We start from the raw sequence: 6,661 nt of genomic DNA on the forward strand, positions 1-6,661 counted from the left end.
AGAGTCGTGCCGACAAAACCCACTGACTTTTAAAACTGTCCGTCTGCCACTTGGGACAGAGAGAGGAACCTGACGAGCCTGAACACCAGCCTTGGCTGGACCGCTCGGGCCCTCCCATGTCGGACGCGAGTCGCCAAATCGATCGGAAGAGAGTACCGATTCCTCTCAAAAAGTCTGCGTGCCCGTTATTATAAAAGCAGCCCACCGGCCGCGGTGCCTTGCCCACAAACACACTTGGTGTCTGGGGTGATTCAGAGCCGCCGCGGCTCGAAAGTGTCAACCTGTTTTAAAAGTCATCGCTATGCCGGCACAGGTGACTTTCAAGTTAAAGAGTTCTCTTTATTGGCTTTCAAAAAAATCTGCAAAGTGTCACAGAGATTTTGAGAAACTCTTTTTTTTCTTTATATTATTATAATATAATATAATGTGTATATGTTTTCGAAAAGCATCCACCAGCAATCCATGGTGAGCCTCTCTCTGCTGGCAAGCTCCTCCTGCCTGAGCCCGACGCTGTCGAGGCTCAACACGATTTCAGACTGACAAAGAGTTCGAAAATTGCCGCCTGATGTAGCTTTAAATGCTGACAGGTGACTTCCGAGTGCTCTTGTAAAGGTCTCCGCTTTGAAATTGAGAGCCTTTTGCCAAGTGTCACTTTTTCAGGCACTCTTAAAGTGCACCTGGGCTGTCAGAGAAAGCTCTGAAAATCGTGTTCTCGAAAATCTCCGGGTACCCGACCAATCCCTAGGTGCCCGAATGACAAGTGTCAATTCGGCAGGACGGCCTCCCACCTCCGGCCGCAGATGCGTCACTAAATCCCCGCAAAGGGGGCTTTCTCATTTCGGCATAGGGGCTTCCGCGGCCAACTCATTAACCTGTGCTCGGACTTTTTGTGCCACAAGTGCAAGGGACCGTTTGCCGGCAGCTACTCGCACCCCCCCGCCCAGGGGGGGAATCCTCTGACCGGAGATCCGAAACGCCGGCCGAATCCATCCCCGTCGGACTTCCGAAGGGGTTCCCTCGACCGACTGACTTCCGAACTCCTTTCTGGGCTTAAACGGGTGGAATTCGGACCCTCTCGCAAGGGAGCCGAAGCCCGCCAGCCCCGGGAGGCCTCGGGGCCGCCGTTTTCAAGCCCGACCAAAAAACCCGAAAAATGGGGAAAAATGGGAAAAATTCCCACTCCCAAAAGGCTTAAAAGTCGGTTGGGCGGCAGCCCGGGTCGGTCTCTGCAGACCTGGAGGCGCTAGACACAAGTCTGGTAAACAGGCTAAGTCTCGACATGCCACCTCTTACTATCCTGCAGGTACCCCGCCAATCCCCCCGGAACCGGCTGGCAATTGGCGAATCAGCGGGACGAATTTGAATTCGTGACCGACTCTCTGACACCGAATCGCCGCAAACGCGTTTCGATTTTTCGGCTTCGGTACCTCCCATCAGACTTTGACTGGCCATATCTCCGGACTCACGTGTCGCAGCCGGGACCTTCAGGTACCGTTCGACGCGTCTAACCCTGCCCCGTCGAATGGCGCCCCTCGCGGTGTGGTCCGATTTCCGCATTTTGGTCAGATTTGCCTCCAAATTTTTCAGATTGAGTTGACGAATGCCCCCTACGGGGTAACCTCTTGCCCTTTCGGACATGGTCCCTGTGACTTAATTTCCGCCTTTTGCTCAATCGTTTCCCCATTTATAATTAATTTTAAAAATCGGGTTACTCAGTTCTGGTTTACCAGTTCCCTCTTCGGACTTAGTTTTTGGTTAATCATTTCCGGTTCACCAGTTCCCGTTTTGGACTTAGTCTCTGCGGGCCGTTTCTCATCTTTTGGTTCATCAGTTCCCCTCTTTTAATAATTTTTTGGCTGCTTTCGTTTGATCATTTCCCTGCCTTCTGGGTGACTTTTGCCCCTTAGGACTTCATCGCCGCACATTATTTTCGACTTCTGGTTGATCATTTCACCCCTTTTAATCATTTTTGCAACTTTTGGTTAACCATTTCACCCAGCTTCTGGTTAACCATTTCCCCTTTGGGACTTAGTCTCTGAGCATTCTTTTGGGATTCTGGTTAATCATTTGCCAATTTTTAAAAAATGTTGCCGCTTTTGTTTAATGCTTTCTGGTCAACCTTTCCCTCTTTCAGACTTCACCGCGGCACATTGCTTTAGCCTCCTGGTTAATCATTTCACCCCTTTTAATCATTTTTGCAACTTTTGGTTAACCATTTCCCCCAGCTTCTGGTTAACCATTTCCCCTTTGGGACTTGGTCTCTGAGCATTCTTTTGGGATTCTGGTTAATCATTTGCCAATTTTTTAAAAATGTTGCCACTTTTGTTTAATGCTTTCTGGTCAACCTTTCCCTCTTTCAGACTTCACCGCGGCACATTGCTTCAGCCTCCTGGTTAATCATTTCACCCCTTTTAATCATTTTTGCAACTTTTGGTTAACCATTTCCCCCAGCTTCTGGTTAACCATTTCCCCTTTGGGACTTAGTCTCTGAGCATTCTTTTGGGATTCTGGTTAATCATTTGCCAATTTTTAAAAAATGTTGCCACTTTTGTTTAATGCTTTCTGGTCAACCTTTCCCTCTTTCAGACTTCACCGCGGCACATTGCTCCAGCCTCCTGGTTAATCATTTCACCCCTTTTAATCATTTTTGCAACTTTTGGTTAACCATTTCCCCCAGCTTCTGGTTAACCATTTCCCCTTTGGGACTTAGTCTCTGAGCATTCTTTTGGGATTCTGGTTAATCATTTGCCAATTTTTTAAAAATGTTGCCACTTTTGTTTAATGCTTTCTGGTCAACCTTTCCCTCTTTCAGACTTCACCGCGGCACATTGCTTTAGCCTCCTGGTTAATCATTTCACCCCTTTTAATCATTTTTGCAACTTTTGGTTAACCATTTCCCCCAGCTTCTGGTTAACCATTTCCCCTTTGGGACTTAGTCTCTGAGCATTCTTTTGGGATTCTGGTTAATCATTTGCCAATTTTTAAAAAATGTTGCCACTTTTGTTTAATGCTTTCTGGTCAACCTTTCCCTCTTTCAGACTTCACCGCGGCACATTGCTTCAGCCTCCTGGTTAATCATTTCACCCCTTTTAATCATTTTTGCAACTTTTGGTTAACCATTTCCCCCAGCTTCTGGTTAACCATTTCCCCTTTGGGACTTAGTCTCTGAGCATTCTTTTGGGATTCTGGTTAATCATTTGCCAATTTTTAAAAAATGTTGCCGCTTTTGTTTAATGCTTTCTGGTCAACCTTTCCCTCTTTCAGACTTCACCGCGGCACATTGCTTTAGCCTCCTGGTTAATCATTTCACCCCTTTTAATCATTTTTGCAACTTTTGGTTAACCATTTCCCCCAGCTTCTGGTTAACCATTTCCCCTTTGGGACTTGGTCTCTGAGCATTCTTTTGGGATTCTGGTTAATCATTTGCCAATTTTTTAAAAATGTTGCCACTTTTGTTTAATGCTTTCTGGTCAACCTTTCCCTCTTTCAGACTTCACCGCGGCACATTGCTTCAGCCTCCTGGTTAATCATTTCACCCCTTTTAATCATTTTTGCAACTTTTGGTTAACCATTTCCCCCAGCTTCTGGTTAACCATTTCCCCTTTGGGACTTAGTCTCTGAGCATTCTTTTGGGATTCTGGTTAATCATTTGCCAATTTTTAAAAAATGTTGCCACTTTTGTTTAATGCTTTCTGGTCAACCTTTCCCTCTTTCAGACTTCACCGCGGCACATTGCTCCAGCCTCCTGGTTAATCATTTCACCCCTTTTAATCATTTTTGCAACTTTTGGTTAACCATTTCCCCCAGCTTCTGGTTAACCATTTCCCCTATGGGACTTAGTCTCTGAGCATTCTTTTGGGATTCTGGTTAATCATTTGCCAATTTTTAAAAAATGTTGCCGCTTTTGTTTAATGCTTTCTGGTCAACCTTTCCCTCTTTCAGACTTCACCGCGGCACATTGCTTTAGCCTCCTGGTTAATCATTTCACCCCTTTTAATCATTTTTGCAACTTTTGGTTAACCATTTCCCCCAGCTTCTGGTTAACCATTTCCCCTTTGGGACTTAGTCTCTGAGCATTCTTTTGGGATTCTGGTTAATCATTTGCCACTTTTTAAAAAATGTTGCCGCTTTTGTTTAATCGTTTCCCTGCTATGTGGTCAACCTTTTCCCCTTTCAGACTTCATCGCCGCGCATTGTTGTCGACTTCTGGTTAATCATTTTTCCCCTTTAAATCTTTTTTTGCCACTTTCGGTTAACCATTTCACCCAGCTTCTGGTTAACCATTTGCCCCATTATACTGAATTTTTCCGCTTTGGTTTAATCATTTCCCTGCTTTCTTGTCAACCTTTTCCCCTTTTGGACTTCGCCGCCGCACTTTGCTTTTGCCTTCTGGTTAAACATTTCTCCCCTTTTAATCCTTTTTCCCACTTTTGGTTCACCAGTTCACCCAGCTTCTGGTTAACCATTTCCCCTTTGGGACTTAAGTCTCTGAGCATTCTTTTGGGATTCTGGTTAACCATTTGCCACTTTTTTAAAAATGTTGCCGCTTTTGTTTAATGCTTTCCCTGCTTTCTGGTCAACCTTTTCCCCTTACGACTTCGCCGCCGCACTTTGCTTTCGCCTTCTGGTTAATCATTTCACCCCTTTTAATCCTTTTTCCCACTTTGGGTTGGACAGTTCACCCAGCTACTGGTTAACCATTTCCCCTTTGGGACTTAAGTCTCTGAGCATTCTTTTGTGATTCTGGTTCACCATTTGTCCCTTTTTAAAAGATATTGCTGCTTTTGATTAAACCTTTCCCTGCTTTGCGGTCGACCTATTCCTCTTTCAGACTTCATCGCCGCACCTTGTTTTCGACATCTGGTTCAACATTTCTCCCCTTTTAATCCTTTTTCCCACTTTTGGTTAAGCAGTTCACCCAGCTTCTGGTTCACCATTTGCCCCTTTTTACTGAATTTTTCTGCTTTTGTTTAATCATTTCCCTGCTTTGCGGTCGACCTATTCCTCTTTCAGACTTCATCGCCGCGCATTGTTTTCGACATCTGGTTCAACATTTCTCCCCTTTTAATCCTCTTTCCCACTTTTGGTTAAGCAGTTCACCCAACTTCTGGTTAACCATTTGCCCCTTCTTACTGAATTTTTCTGCTTTTGTTTAATCATTTCCCTGCTTTATGGTCAACCTTTTCCCCTTTAGGACTTCGCCGCCGCACTTTGCTTTCGCCTTCTGGTTAATCATTTCACAACATTTTAATCCTTTTTCCCACTTTTGGTTAAACAGTTCACCCAGCTTCTGGTTAACCATTTGCCCCTTTGGGACTTAAGTCTCTGAGCATTCTTTTGGGATTCTGGTTCACCATTTGTCCCTTTTTAAAAGATATTGCTGCTTCTGTTTAATCCTTTCCCTGCTTTGCGGTCAACCTTTTCCTCTTTCAGACTTCATCGCCGCGCATTGTTTTCGACATCTGGTTCAACATTTCTCCCCTTTTAATCCTCTTTCCCACTTTTGGTTAAGCAGTTCACCCAACTTCTGGTTCACCACTTGCCCCTTTTTACTGAATTTTTCTGCTTTTGTTTAATCATTTCCCTGCTTTCCGGTCAACCTTTCCCTCTTTCAGACTTAATCGCCGCACATTGTTGTCGACTTCTGGTTGATCAGTTCACCCCTTTTTTATCCTTTTTCCCACTTTGGGTTAAGCAGTTCACCCAGCTTCTGGTTAACCATTTGCCCCTTTGGCACTTAAGTCTCTGAGCATTCTTTTGGGATTCTGGTAAACCATTTGTCCCTTTTTAAAAAATGCTGCTGCTTTTGTTTAATGCTTGCCCTGCTTTGCGGTCGATCATTTCACCCCTTTTAATCCATTTTTGCCACTTTGGGTTAAACAGTTCACACAACTTCTGGTTCACCATTTCACATTTCGGAACTTTTATTCCCACCATTACTTTGGGCTTCTGGTTCATCATTTCACGCTGTTTTACAAATCTTTGCCGCTTCACTTTTAATCCACAAACCGTGGCTCGCTTTCGGGTGGGGGGGGGGGGTAGCGGGTTTGGGCCGGGCACTCGACATCCCGGTGTGCGACCGGGTTCGTTCTGGTACCGCTCGGTGCCCCTCGTCCTGCTCTTGCCGCGGAAGCAAACCAGACGACCGTCGGTCTCACGCCCGAGGGGAGAGGAGGCGGAAAGCGGTTTGCAGCCTTTCGCTGTACCTCCGGCGGGCAGCGCCGCACCTCCGAGTGCTCGGTACCGTTCGCTGCACCTCGTCCGGCCGCACGCAGCGAGCCAAACCCGGAGGAAATCGGCCTGTGCCTTCTCGAGATATGGGCCTCCGGGTGGGACGGACAAACCGGGGCCCCGAGCTCGCTTTCGGCGGCCCGGCACTCGACTTCCCGGTGTCCGAACGTGATCCTTCCGGTACCCTTCGGTGCCCCTTGCCCGACTCTAGCTCCCGTGCTGAAGCGGAGTCGGTCGGCCTGACGGCCTGCCGAGTTAACCAGCGGAAAGCGGTGCGCAGCCTTTCGCTTGCAGCTCCGGCGGGCAGCGCCGCACCTCCGGCTGCTCAGTGCCGTCCGCTGCTCCCCTTCCGGCTGCACGCAGCGAACCATACCCGGAGGAAATCGGCCTCGGCCTTCCGGAGATATGGGCCTGCGAGTGGGACCAATAA

Source organism: Heptranchias perlo, unplaced genomic scaffold, assembly GCF_035084215.1.
Source record: "Heptranchias perlo isolate sHepPer1 unplaced genomic scaffold, sHepPer1.hap1 HAP1_SCAFFOLD_760, whole genome shotgun sequence".
Classification (NCBI taxonomy): Eukaryota; Metazoa; Chordata; class Chondrichthyes; order Hexanchiformes; family Hexanchidae; genus Heptranchias; species Heptranchias perlo.